Source organism: Aulonocara stuartgranti (assembly GCF_965226115.1).
Source record: "Aulonocara stuartgranti genome assembly, chromosome: 22".
NCBI classification, from domain to species: Eukaryota; Metazoa; Chordata; class Actinopteri; order Cichliformes; family Cichlidae; genus Aulonocara; species Aulonocara stuartgranti.
This window is the reverse complement of record NC_138957.1, coordinates 32,797,466-32,812,676: the sequence shown is the minus strand read 5'-3', so window position 1 is coordinate 32,812,676 and position 15,211 is coordinate 32,797,466. Positions and strand designations below refer to the sequence as shown.

Genomic DNA, 15,211 nt, shown 5'->3' with positions numbered 1-15,211 from the left:
ATCCATGTGACGCATCTTGCCACTGCCTTCATGTTAGACTCAAGTTTATAAAGAACTCATGTCAAAGTATTGTGGTTAAGTTAAATCCAATTTATTAACCATCCAGCTGCGAAGAACGTACTTTCTCCCATTTAGCTACGGCAGGCACTGAGGTGCGTTTAACGTCTCTCTGTTAATTTGATTTTCAATGAAACCACGATAAACAGGTGTTTATGTTGTTGTTTTTTTACTATACCAACCCATTTTGTAAGTATTGGCTATATTGAGAGGTCTTATTTTATTCTTACTTCATTTTGCAAATTTACTTGAATTAGGCCATCCAATTAAGGTAAATGTTCTGTTTTAATTGTTAGAATCTGATGAGCAATGTTTCATTTCATTTGTTGTTTTTTTGCTTTTCTGTTTTCCCGAGGGATTGCCCCCTTAACGCGGTCAGGGGGTTTACGTGCCTTAGTGACCATAAAGGCTAGACCAGCAGAAGCCTAGCCTTCAGGTGGGACACTCAAATTGGTCAAGTCTTAGGGTAGAGGCCTGACAAAGTGCAATCCAATTACATGACAAAAACAGTTGTCCAGAGTAAGGCAGCCACAATTACGTCGACTATCAAAATCGTCAACAACTAATTCAGGGGTGATTCTAGGATCAGAGCTTTGGGGGTGCTGAGCACCCAGAGAGCTGCCCAGCCAGGCAAGGTAAACTTTATGATGAGACTTCTTCCTTGTCTCTGTCAGTCCCTGCATTCTTAAATGTCTCCAGTTGTCCAGAGTTCTCTCTGACTGTCTCCTTGGTGCATTTAAACCCCTGTTCCTCCCTGTCCTCTTTGTCTGTTGTCTTCATCTCCATTATCAGTTATCATAATTTTACCATCATTGTTCAAGTCGGCAAATTTCTTTATTAAATCATAAGATTCTTAAATGCATCAAGTCTCTCTGTGCCTGGGTCCTCGTCATAAAACATGGCATCACTGTTTTGTACATTTTAACACAATTTAATCCCCACATTTATGAAAGAAAAGCAAAACACTTTTTTTAAACTCTGTAACAAAACCATCAAATCTGATAAAGGTTATTTAAATGATGAAAGGAAGAATGGATTGGAATAAAAAAAATACATATCGTAACCTGACAATCATACACAAATATATTGTATTCAATTAGATGAAAAAAAATTACATTAACATGAAAAAAATACTATTAAGATCTCTAATAAAAAGTCGTCTCGCAGTGTACTTTCAACCAAAAGGCAAATAACCAAACCACATGTACATCTAATAAAAGATATAAATATTGAAACACTGATCCAACATTATCCTATTCCTTGACGGATCATTTGATCTTAAACTTTTACCTTAACGTGGCTCCTTTTTTTGAAAAAACTTCCTTGTATCCATTATGAACCTGGCTGTCTCTCTGTGCGCACACACACACACACACACACACACACACACACACACACACACACACAACAGGAGTTATAAGGTTAATAGGCATCCAGTCAGTTATCTAGTTAGTACCTTGGCACATGCACATATGACAAAATAAGCAGCTTTCAAACAGGACAGTGGTAACAACAGCAGGCTACGGACAATTTTAAATTTTAGATTATAAATAGACTGTATAAATTTCAATGGGAGCAACAGGACGGTCAAATGTCGCTGATTTTACTACAGAGTAGGACAGATTGTAGGGTAGCAAACATCGTTGGAAAACACATTGTCAACACTGCAGGTTACCTGGTGTAATGTTTTTCAGCTAAAAAAGAAACATGGTCTGACTCCTACCAAACTATATAAAGAGTAACTGAAGGTTAAATGCAGCCAAAATGTCCTGTTTTAAGCCAGGCACTTACACCTCTGCTCCACTGCGTCTCAGCTACTGGCAGAAAGGGCGCTAGAACCAGAGCAGGGGAGAGGTGAGCTGGAACAAACCCTTTTTTTTTTCTTTTCTTTTGGGGGGGATATCTATACTTTTGTTGTTAAAACATTATGTCTCAACCAAGTACTGTATGGTTTTTATATTTTTAGTAGTGTGTGACACAAACAGCAAATATTGCCAAAAAAAAGTAAGAAATCTTTGGGGGTGCTTTGATTCACTTTGGGGGTGCTTCAGCACTTCCAAAAATGGGCTAAAAACGCCCCTGGACTAATTTAATAGTCTGCGCATCGTTTTCAGACCTCCATGGTTTTGGCTACTCAGGTTAAACAATATATAAGTCACTTAGATAACTTAAAAACGTTCTTGTTTGGCTTTTTTCAGTGTTTTATTTGTTTCCGAGTAAATCGGTTTGGCTGAGATTAAAGTTATAGTTTTCACACAAATGAATAAATGTCAAACAGAGGGTTAGTCAAACTGATTAAACAGAAGTGTGAGATGGTCAAGAATTGACTCCAGTGTCCTGTTTATTATATTTTAGATAGCAAGGAGCAGATGGCTGTGTTTACTAAATTCCATCGAGACAATCTGCTAATTTTATTACAGGTATATTTAATAAACTATCATTTTGTCTTCATTTTTAGTCAGCACATAACTTTAACACTTAAAGCTGTAAGCTAATGATAGTTATATAAGAGCAGATGCATGCTGGTGCAATAAGATGTAAGTTTTACGTCCAATGGATGCATGATATATATATATATAAAACACCCAGCACGCCCCTGCGGGCGGTTTATCCTTCAAGCTCGGGTCCTCTACCAGAGGCCTGGGAGCTTGAGGGTCCTGCGCAGTACCTTAGCTGTTCCCAGGACTGCGCTCTTCTGGACAGAGATCTCCGATGTTGTTCCTGGGATCTGCTGGAGCCACTCGCCTAGCTTGGGAGTCACCGCACCTAGTGCTCCGATTACCACGGGGACCACCGTTACCTTCACCCTCCACATCCTCTCGAGCTCTTCTCTGAGCCCTTGGTATTTCTCCAGCTTCTCGTGTTCCTTCTTCCTGATATTGCTGTCATTCGGAACCGCTACATCGATCACTACGGCCATCTTCTTCTGTTTGTCTACCACCACTATGTCCGGTTGGTTAGCCACCACCATTTTGTCCGTCTGTATCTGGAAGTCCCACAGGATCTTAGCTCGGTCATTCTCCACCACCCTTGGGGGCATCTCCCATTTTGACCTCGGGACTTCCAGGTTATACTCAGCACAGATGTTCCTGTACACTATGCCGGCCACTTGGTTATGGCGTTCCATGTATGCCTTGCCTGCTAGCATCTTGCACCCTGCTGTTATGTGCTGGATTGTCTCTGGGGCATCTTTACACAGCCTGCACCTGGGGTCTTGCCTGGTGTGATAGACCCCAGCCTCTATGGATCTTGTGCTCAGAGCTTGTTCTTGTGCTGCCATGATTAGTGCCTCTGTGCTGTCTTTCAGTCCAGCTTTGTCCAGCCACTGGTAGGATTTCTGGATATCAGCCACCTCCTCTATCTGCCGGTGGTACATACCGTGCAGGGGCCTGTCCTTCCATGATGGTTCCTCGTCTCCCTCCTCTTTCTTGGGTTTCTGCTGCCTGAGGTATTCACTGAGCACTCGGTCAGTTGGGGCCATCTTCCCAATGTATTCTTGGATGTTCGTTGTCTCATCCTGGACTGTGGTGCTGACACTCACCAGTCTCCGGCCCCCTTCCTTCCGCTTAGCGTACAGCCTCAGGGTGCTGGATTTGGGGTGAAACCCTCCATGCATGGTAAGGAGCTTTCTTGTCTTTATGTCAGTGGCTTCTATCTCCTCCTTTGGCCAGCCTATTACCCCAGCAGGGTACTTTACAATATGTTAGGCTATGCCCTCTCTATTTTTGGTAATTCCACGCCGGTGGAAACCCAAACAAAACACGCATTAAGAGGCTCTAATGCCTGTGTCTAAATCTCGCGGCCCATGTCACCTCTACTTGCGGCCTGCATAATGACGTGAGGAAATATTTTTAAAAATTCAATATTCAAAAAATGATTTAATATGAAGGCAATAGGCAGAGTGTTACAGGCATAGCCATAAAGAATGTAGCCTCAGGGGCAGTGTAGTCCGTGCATCATGGACAGGGAGAAACGCTGGTTTGAGTGGGGAGTCAAGGAGGCCATTTACATGAAAAGGGAAAGACCATCTCTGAATCATGGAGGGGCCCTACGGGTACATCTTTCACCATCATCTGCATAATTTGCATATTAATGATCAATAAACTGACCACACAGCCCATTGTTCGCCAGTGGTGCTAGTTTCAGTCATTATGCAAATGTACTGTTTAAAAGGTTGGAGAAAACTGCAGTCAGCTGAGACCAAAAAAGTCACTTGAATGAGTGATGAAATGCTTCTCCCACAGAAAACGTCACATGCAGATGAACAGAATCAATATTTCTGGAGATTGATTCCTTACCTGGATGACTGAGCATCCATCAAGACAGTTTGTATAATTCTAATGAGCTTGATAGTCAGTGCTGGTGTAATGACCTTTATTCTTCACTGCAGCCTGAACTCTCTTATGTAAGCTTTATTATGATGGTGATGATGATGATGATGATTATTATTTTTATTATTATTAATTATTGTTGTTGCTTTTGTTGTTGTTGGTTTTTTTTTTTTTTTTTTTTTTTTTGCCTGTCCCATTTGGTTCCTTAGCTGTCAGAATTGTTGTCTGAAGACCAACAAGGATACCCATTGGATTTACTTTGCCAAACGGATCATCACAGCCTTGCCGTATTGGTCCATTTGATCAACCTTTGTTGTTATTGTTTATTTTATTTTATTTTCAGTTGTTACAGACGGGACAGACATGACTGAGGGATAGGAAAGGGAGAAAGAAAGATGAAGGAAAAGAAAAACAGAAGGGAAGAGGGCCATTGAGAAAGGGCACTTAAAAAGAGAAAGAGAAAAAAAAATCTCCTGGATCACCTGTTGAGAGAAAAAGAAGAGAAAACAAGCCAAAAAAAACAAAAAAAACAGAGCAACATACTAAACACAACACTAGCCAAGTGTAAACAGCAGTAAATACTAAATATTGAATGTTGTTGTGTAGCAAGCAGGACCGACAGCGCATAATGTGCTTGGAAATAGCAGCCAATAAAGGTGTAGTTTATGTCTATGAACAGTGAACACCCGTGTGCACACCTGTGTGGATCAGCGCGCTTGTATTCAAATGGTTTCCACATGTAATGGTCTGCTAGAGGATGTAGAGAGCCATAGCCCCGTCCCCCAGGGCATGAAGCAGGCATGGAGGAGATCCAGCCTCCAGACATCCAGAGGCCCCAGAGTGCGAGAGCCCAAGGAGGACCACCGGAGGGGCATCCGTGCCACCCTCCTGGTAAGAGCTGAGGAGAGCCCCAGATGAGGGGTCACCCAGTAGTCACGGAGCAGAAGCCAGAGGGGGCTGCAGTGGTGTGCCCGCCGGCTCTGCCGGCAGCCAACTGTGCCAGAGAGAACCGAGCCGTAGGCCCAGAGGCCCGAGGGCCCCCTTTGCCCCGGAAGAGGCCTGACCGAGCAACAGGCACCAGGCCCCGCCAAGTAGTCACCGGGAGTGAGCTGGTACATACCTGAGCACCCAGCCCCGGACACCAAGAACCACCAGCGCACCGACCCCTGAGGGCATCAGTTACCGGCAGGGAGTGTGGTGAGGCGAGATAGGCCTTTGGAGGGCCCGGGAGTTCCCAGAGAGGTGGAGTGTAAGACCCGACCTGACATATAAACACAGAAAAGCACACACAGGCACAAACATGCATTCCCACCCTCATGCACACATATACAAATACTCAGCACTCACCCAACGTAGGGATAGACATACATGGACACTGTACACACAATCACACTCTCCAAACAAACTCTATACCCCAGGTCCAGGTACCCTCACCCCTGGAGGGGGAAACGGCACCTAGACCCAGGAGATGTTACCCTTTCCCCCGGGGTGGAGGCAAGCAGACCGCCCCAGGCTCCGCAGCAGCAGGGAGGCCCCGCATCCCAGATCCCAATCGGACGGCCAACACCTCCTCCCAGCACCCCCGCCCCGATGGCCAGCAGACAACAGGGGTGTGTGAAGACCCCAAACCTCCCTCCTCTCGCTCATGTGTAGTGTTGCTGCGTGTTGTTCTAAGGTGCCTTTAAAACACGGGAGAGCATGGTGCTGCTGCCAGAGAGCAGCAGGTGTTAGCACGGCCCCTCCCAAGAACTCTCAATGTCATGGATTTAAAATTGAGAGGTGGGCCCCGGCGCCAGAGATGGGGTTGATGTTGTTGTTGTTAAAAAGTGGTTCTCCCATTAGCACTACCAAAAAAAAAACCCCGCAAAAGACTTCCAAATCAGACAGTCTCACATATCACGTAGCCTTTTCAAAGTAATCTCACATGATATATCATGAAGTGATATCCTGTCCAGACTAGAGATGGCACGATACCACTTTTTTATGTCCGATACCGATATCATAAATTTGGATATCTGCCGATACCGATATGAATCCGATATAGTGTTTTTTAATCAACAAAACTGTTTTTTAAAATATCTTGCTGCATTTTGCAAGTCTGCAAGTTCATACCCAAGTTTAAAACAACAACTATACTAAAGCTATTCTGTTATACCTATACACAAAAAAATTTTTTCATAGTTCAGCAATACTGATCAATCTAATAAACTTAAACCTACACCATCCTCCCTATTCTGGTATTTTAAAGAGTACTTAGCATAAATATTAAGCAACCTAACTAATAGGGTTCCAACTCCCAGCAACAACAAAAATAAATAAATAAAAAATAGGGAACCACCCCTCACGCGCCACCTCATGATGCTTAATCGACGTAATCAACCTTATAGCCATCATAATGGCGCCGCGTATGGATGCCCTGGTGCTTCAGTGCGTTACTTCTGTCTTGTTTTTGTGCATAACTTCTGTGTCTGGGCACTCCTCTGGATATTCTTACACCAGAGAAGAGCTTCTTAACCACAGGACTACAACACCTGTGGATTTACTTCCAATATTTGTCGCATCTGCGGCAGATTTACTGCAGACTCTGATCAGGAAAGTGAGACGCCGAAATAAAGGTAAGCGAGCTGGCGCACTCGTGCGTCTGAGGAGACGTGGACTGCGAACTGCTCTTCCTGGGATCTTCCTTTCCAATGTACGCTCACTCAGGAATAAGACAGACGAACTGGCCCTGATGAGAAGCATGAACAGAGACTTTGCCTCCTCCTGTGTCTTATGTTTTACGGAATCGTGGCTCTGTGAGGACATCCCGGACAGCGTGCTAAAGCTGGAGGGTTTTCATCTGCTGCGCGCGGACCGGCAGGCCTCTCTCTCTGGTAAGACCAAAGGTGGAGGTGTCTGCTTCTACATTAATAGTGGCTGGTGCACAGACGTAACAGTGATTGCTCAGCACTGCTCTTCCTCTCTGGAATACCTTTTTATTCACTGCAAACCGTTTTATTCTCCGCGGGAGTTTGCTTCATTCATCCTGGCCGCTGTTTACATCCCGCCAGATGCGGATGCGCAGGCAGCTCAGTGTGCACTCGCGGAGCAGATACTGCACATGGAGCGGACATTCCCGGACTCTCTCATCATTGCTCTTGGGGACTTTAACAAAGCCAATCTGAGCCATGAGCTTCCCAAATACAAGCAGTATATTAAATGCCCGACCAGAGAGGAGAGGACATTAGACCACTGTTACAGCACGATCAGCGGGGCCTATCGTGCGGTGCCCCGCGCTTCACTCGGACTTTCTGACCACGTCATGATCCACCTGATCCCCGCGTACAGACAGAGGCTGAAGCTCTCCAAACCTGTCGTGAGGACCAAAAAACTGTGGAGCAACGAGGCTGTGGAGGAGCTTCGCACGTGTTTGGAGTCTACAGACTGGGACACAATGAAGGCTGCTTCTAACAGCTTGGACGAGTTTACGGACACTGTCACCTCCTATATCCACTTCTGTGAGGACAGCATTGTGCCATCACGCACCAGGGTGAGTTATAACAATGACAAACCCTGGTTTACTCCTAAACTCAAAAAGCTGTGGCTGGAAAAGAGAAAGGCGTTCAGAAGTGGAGACAGGGACTGCTACAGAGAGGCCAAGTACAGGTTCACTAAAGAAGTGGACATTGCTAAACATCAGCACTCTGAGAAGATGCAGCAGCAGATCTCAGAGAATGACTCGGCCTCTGTGTGGAAAGGTTTTAGGAATATCACCAACTACAAGCCTAAAACCCCCCACTCCACTGATGACTTGCTCTTGGCCAACACCCTCAACGACTTTTACTGCCGTTTTGACGAGCCATCAGGCAGCCTTCACACCTCCAACGGCCCCAACAATAGAGACACTTTGGACACTCATTCCCCCACCTCTCCCCCCTCCATAGAGCCATCACCACCTTCAAACACTTCACCTACAACACCCCCCTCCTCACCCCACACAAAAGAGGATTTCACACCACCTCCTCCCACCACAACTCTTCATATTCATGAAGCAGATGTGAGGAAGCAGTTTAAGAGTCTGAATGCTCGAAAAGCTCCCGGTCCAGACGGTGTGTCTCCTGCCACCCTCAGACACTGTGCAAATGAGCTGGCCCCAGTGTTTTCTGGCATTTTCAACTCTTCACTGCAGACATGTCATGTGCCTGCCTGCTTCAAGTCCTCTACCATAATCCCTGTCCCCAAGAAACCTAGGATCACTGGACTAAATGACTACAGACCCGTGGCTCTGACATCTGTGGTCATGAAGTCATTTGAGCGCCTAGTTCTCTCCTATCTCAAGACCCTCACGGCCCCCCTCCTGGATCCCCTGCAGTTTGCATACAGAGCCAACAGGTCTGTAGATGACGCCATCAACATGGCCCTACACTTCATCCTGCAGCATCTGGACTCCCCAGGAACCTACGCCAGGATCCTGTTTGTGGACTTCAGCTCTGCCTTCAACACCATCCTTCCAGACCATCTCCGAGGCAAGCTTTCCCAGATGAATGTGCCTGATCCCATCTGCCGGTGGATCACTAACTTCCTGACGGACAGGAAGCAGCACGTGAGGCTGGGAAAGAATGTCTCGGACTCCCGGACCATCAGCACCGGCTCCCCTCAGGGCTGTGTTCTTTCTCCTCTGTTCTTCTCCCTGTACACCAACTGCTGCACCTCCACCCACCAGTCTGTCAAGCTAATCAAGTTTGCAGATGAAACCACCGTTATTGGACTCATCTCGGACGGGGATGAGTCTGCCTACAGGAGGGAGGTTGAACGTCTGGTGTCCTGGTGCAGCCACAACAACCTGGTGCTGAATGCCCAGAAGACAGTGGAGATTATTGTGGACTTCAGGAAGCACACAGCTCCACTCCCCCCATCATCCTGTCTGACACCCCCATCACCTCTGTGGACTCATTCCGCTTCCTGGGTACCACCATCACCCAGGACCTGAAGTGGGAGCCCACCATCACCTCCGTCATTAAGAAAGCCCAGCAGAGGATGTACTTCCTGAGGCAGCTGAAGAAATTCAACCTGCCAACACGGACGATGATGCAATTCTACACTGCAATCATCGAGTCCATCCTCACCTCCTCCATCACCGTTTGGTACGCTGGAGCCACTATCAGGGACAAACAGAGACTGCAGCGTGTTGTGCGCTCTGCTGAGAAGGTGATTGGCTGCAGACTCCCAGCTCTGCAGGACCTGTACACCTCCAGGACACTGGGGCGTGCAGCTCGGATCTCAGCTGACCCTTCTCACCCCGGACACAGTCTGTTTGACCTGCTCCCCTCAGGCAGGAGGCTCCGGTCCATTCGCACCAGAACCTCTCGCCATAAGAATAGTTTCTTCCCCTCTGCTGTCGGACACATGAACAATAACCGTATGACTGTTCCCACCCCTGGCACATGACCCTACACTGTGTTCACTGCATCATTCCATGTTTGGCACTGATCACCACCTGCACTCATGTATATATCATGTATATATCTATCTACTTAGCACTTTTAATTCTTATTCTTATTTTTATTTTTCTATGACAGTATGTTTGCACTGAAGCACCGCAGCAATTTCCTAATGTTGTAAACCTGCTCAACATTTGGCAATAAAACCCTTTCTGATTCTGATTCTTAATTTGATGCAGTGTGAAAAAAAAATGCACAGAAATCAATTATTTTTCAAGAAATATTAAATAGATTCAACATCTTTCTTCAACAAAATTGCAGACTGCACAGATGGTACCTTCCCAAAGTAAAAAGTACTATAGGTTACTAGGGTATATATATTAGACTTAATAGTCACTATATACAGTAATTAACTTCTATTCATTTTACATCAAATTAAAACTTTGGGTGTCAGATAATTATTTATTAAAAGCTCGACATTTTAAATGAGGATAAGAAAGAAAAGTATGTCTTTGTGCCCCTTTTTCCCTGTTCATGCCCTATCGGCCCCCTGGCTAAACTTTGCTAGCCCTGCACAGTTACCAGTTGCCCCTGCACAGTTACCAGCCGTCAGCTACGTAGAAAAAGATCCTGGTCTAGAAAGTAATATTAAATAAATTCTAACAACAGCTTATCAAGCTTAAACGTTCTGCTGTTGTTCAGCCGCTGGTTTCCTCTTTCTAGTGCAAAGTGGGCCAAAAACAAACAAGAGAGACGGACTCGCGACAGAAAAGCCGATCAGCTGATCATTAAGCAGTTTCACGATTGAAGTAGCAGCTGGAGAGCGAGAGGCAGTCGCTTGTTAAGCTTAACATGGGAATGCTTTACAAACATTCAGAGATGGACTTACACACTTGCTTTACTTCTCTCGGGGATAACTTTGTCGGAGATGAAATGCCAGGTTGCTAGAGAAGCTCCAAATGCTATCCAGACCACCGACAGGTCCCGCATGCCACAGCCGCTCTATCATGTGATGCATACTGCTCCGACGTGCTAACGTTCTGAGGTGAGTTACGGCGTGTTGCAAGTTTTGTGAGGTGCTTTCGTGATATTTAATGGATCGGATTACATTTTTTATTTTTCTCCGATATCCGATCCAGTAATTTAGGTCAGTATCGGACCGATACGTAATATCAGATCGGTCCATCTCTAGTCCAGACCATCCTGGACCCATGAACTCTCACACTTAAGCAATCCTGCTACACAAACAGGTGATGTTTGTTAGTGTGGACACTGAAACTGGGCCCTAGTCTCTTTTTAAACCTGCTGATTGGCCCTTTTCACAGAAGCTGTTTGAATGTGTCCTTGCATGGCAAACACAAAGATAATTATTAACATTTATTGATGCCCTGCTGTACTGAGATGAACTGGCTCACTGGTATGTTTGATAAACATAGAGAGGCAAAACAATTTTTCATTTTTAATTTTATGTCTTATGTGTTTTATTTATTTAATTTGCTGTTTTTTGTTATTCTATTGTTTTAACTTATTTTCTGTACAGCACTTTGTTCCTGTGCTGGGTATTTTAAAGTGCTTTATAAATAAAATTGGATTGGATTGGATTGGATTTACACCTGTGTTTAAAATGGCTTTTGTTAAAAGAAGGGAGCAGTATGATGAGAGTTGCACACTTCCTTAAATATTCCAATATGAGCAGACGTCAAGATGAGGATTATTTACTAAATTAGTCTGGTGAATGAGTCCACATGTGAGTTCAGTCCACATTTTGCATTTACATGTACTTTGACAGTTACATAATGGTTCCCATTACTATAGCCACATTGCACATTTATAAAAGGAAATTGTTACATTAATGTGCAATTTTATTTTACATTACATTTTACATTTATTTTACAGCAGTGGGGAGGGAGATAGCTCGCAGATACCTGGGCGAACTAAGGCCTGTCGCAGGCAGTGGCAGGAAAGGTTTCTTGAGTGTGCTTCAGGAGGAACTGCAGGGGAACCAGGGCACATCACATGATGTACACAGTAATGCTATACAGCCCTATGCAGCTCAAAATGCTAACACACCTAATAATGATCAAAATGAGTCTGCAGAGCCCACACATGTTCATAGTGCATCTGCTAGTTTACCAACGAGCCCAGTCCACATCAGTGAGGATGTTTTTAACCCCCTACCAGATCCAGAAATTGATTGTGGAGCATGTCATCCGAAGTGAGTCCACCACTTCACCATCCCCACAAATAAGGTTGCGCACCTTCTCTGGGCGGATCCCAAGGCCAAACGGTGAGGTGGACTACGAAACATGGCGCACCCAAGTTGATCTTCTCTTTAACGATCCTTCCTTGAATGATGCTCACAAGGTGAGAAGGATTCTTGAGAGCTTGCTGAGTCCAGCAGCTGATGTTGTGAAGCCTCTTGGCATCTCTTCACCACCAAGTGTCAACATCACTCAACTTGACTGTGAGCCTGTCCCATGGTTACTGCATTTGAAGGTATCCCTACATTGAGAATGAGCAAAGGGAACTGATCCAAAGAAAATATATATAAAGCAAACTTTGTTTCACAAACCTGTGGTCGTGCGTGTTATGTGGGTTGGAAGTCTTATTGCTCTTACAGAGTTGCTACCGCCAATCTCCTTCCCAAACCTAGATTTGGATGTTGTAGACATTGCACTTGGGCGAGCAGTATAGATCATCTCTTATAGATAGAGGGACACACGTCCAGGTTACATGAAGTAAAGTTTTTAATTGTTTTTAGGTGCTGCTGTTACACCGTTACTTTTATTTTGTACTAAAAATTAAACCCTTTTTAACTGACTGTGCGCCTACGGCTCTGTCCTATTTTAAATAGGTACCTACCACGGGTCACAATTAGAGAACAAATTACCCATAATCATCTGTAATATTATCTACAGCTGCTTTTAGTACCATTGATATTCTATTAGACTCTTTTTCTCCAATTGATCTTTCTGAGTTAACTTCAATAATTACTTTCTCCAAACCATCAACGTGTCTTTTGGGCAGTGTTGGGGAGTAACGGAATATCTGTACCGACGTTACGTATTTAACCCTTGTGTGGTGTTCATATTTTTGTTACTCAGCCAGTGTTCATGGGTCTGGTGGACCCGCTTGAGTTTTGGCTTTCCAAATTAACACTATTAAACAATTTTATGTTAAATTACTCAACAGATGTTTACTTCATCCCAATTACAAGCCATATGAACAGTAAACATGGTTAATTTTTTCCCTTTACCTTTGTTAGATCACATTTATGAATTAATGTGCTTCTCGTTTTTTTTTTTGTTTTGTTTTTTTTATAAAATGTTATAAAAAATTAAATCAGTTGTAATCAAGTGGAGTGAGTGGAAAGACACAACACATTTACACATGGGATCAGCTGCTCATCAATGGTGACATTAGGCCCAGGTTTGTAAAACAGGGGGAGGTGGTGCACCCACTTATCCCACACTGTCCTGATGGCATCTAGCTTGTCTCACTGCCGTCGAGCTGGTCTGTCGTCTCGGTTATCATAACGGATAATCCTGGAAATGTTGTGGAAGTTTTCCAGAGACATTGATGCACGGAAAGGTTCTTGCCGGTTTCTGCATCCCACAGGGATTCTGTGGATTCCCCTTTGGACCTGAAAACTCCTGCAAGGATAAGAACCCCAAAGTAGGCCTTTGGGGTTCTTAGATGAATTTGGTCCATCTCCTTCCACCTCTCTCCAAAAACACACCTTCCTTCTGGATTACTGCAATCCAGAATAATTTTCTGGATGGAATCTGGGATGAAAAGCTCAAATGAAGACTTGATGTCCTGCACATGAGTAACTGTCAGCCGTGTTGGCCCTGGCTTATCACAGTAACAGCTCTGCAGGGTGGCTCATTTCTTGGGCAAGAAGACCATTCAATTTCACCAGTTATTGACATCCATATTTCTTCACTTGCTGTCTGGTGGGCTTGTTCTGGTCCTGGAGCTGGCTGCAGATGGGGTACTCGTCTTTGTTTTGTTACTAAATGGTGCTCAACCTCTTCCTCTTCTTCAAAGTCACTGTCAGACTCTGAATTTTCAGAAATGTGAAATATTCTGAAACCTCTTTGTCAACATCATCATCCGAAGCCCCTCTTCCAAAATCAATTGGATGGCCCTCGCAGCAGATAATCTTTTGCCATCTTGATCAGTTGTGATAAGGAACCACACTGGCAAAGTCTTATTTATAGTATTATGCCCCTAATTTGCAGGTGGGACAGGGTATGAGAAAATAAAATTTGGATCCCTCAAGAAAGAGGGTAAAATGTGTGGGAATGTAAGAGCAGACGGTGTTGATAGTTGAATTTTCAACAATGTTGCAACTTTGTGCGCGAGCAGGAGGGGAAGAAAACACTATCAGCAGCACCAGAAAGGAGGAAGACAGAGTGTGGGAACACAGGACCTGCACTTTCAACACTTTTATTAGACCTGGGTCCAGTGGACCCGAACACCTTGTATGTAATGTAAATGCGTGGGGGGAGGTACAGTATGAGGTCATTGAAAATTAGTTCGGATTTATGTTCTTCACAGAAAATAAGCCAAAGCCAATGAATTTCAGGTTGAAAAAATAATTAATTGTTTAATTTTTCTTTTGAGGAAAACTGAAAACGGGTCTCACAGACCCGAACACCATACAAGGGTTAAAATACAAAATATGAGTAACTGTATTCCGTTACAGTTACTGTTTAAAAGGGTTGCATTCAGAATACTGTTACTTTGTGAAATAAATGGATTACACAGCGGTCTTTACCTGTTTCATATTGTAACGACCTTGGGTTAGTGGAGCTAAACTGGCTAAACTGCTCACTAGCTAAAACGGCTAGCGGGGTGCTAGCAGCTATCGCTAAACTTCACAGCAAATGGAGAGCGCTCGTGCCTCATACACCGCACGACCCCGAGCGTCTCAGCAGCAGACTGATAATCCCCAAATGATCCAGCAGGAGGCAGTAGTGGTTCACACCAGCCATTTATTTACCATCTTTTTCTACAACAATGTAACGCTGCTGACACCGAACCCCTATCACGCTACCACCACATAGAGTCGCGGTGTCAGCCAACCATGCCAATTCAACACACTCCACAGATCACACATCAACTTCACTGTGGCTTACATTAACATAACACTAACACAACATGCGAATCAAACACATAGAAACTAGCAGAACGATAGAAAACACAGACAACACAATACCCAGAATGCACCTGGCTAACAACCCCAGCCAGGTCATTACACAGCCCCCTCCCAAAAAGGTTTAGTGTCCCTACAACCTTAACTGTCCACTCTGTAGTCCAGCAAATGTCCGGGCCAGCGTCGAGTACGCTTCGGCCTTGACTGGGAATCCATGTCGCCCCCATTCGGGCCGGGTGTAG

The 15,211-nt window shown here is 44.6% G+C and overlaps 1 long non-coding RNA gene across 1 annotated transcript in view; it reads left to right on the top strand.

The window, feature by feature from the left end:
- LOC309699266 overlaps positions 1–15,211 on the top strand; it is a 348,161-nt gene that overhangs the window by 160,000 nt on the left and 172,950 nt on the right. The window lies entirely within an intron of this gene.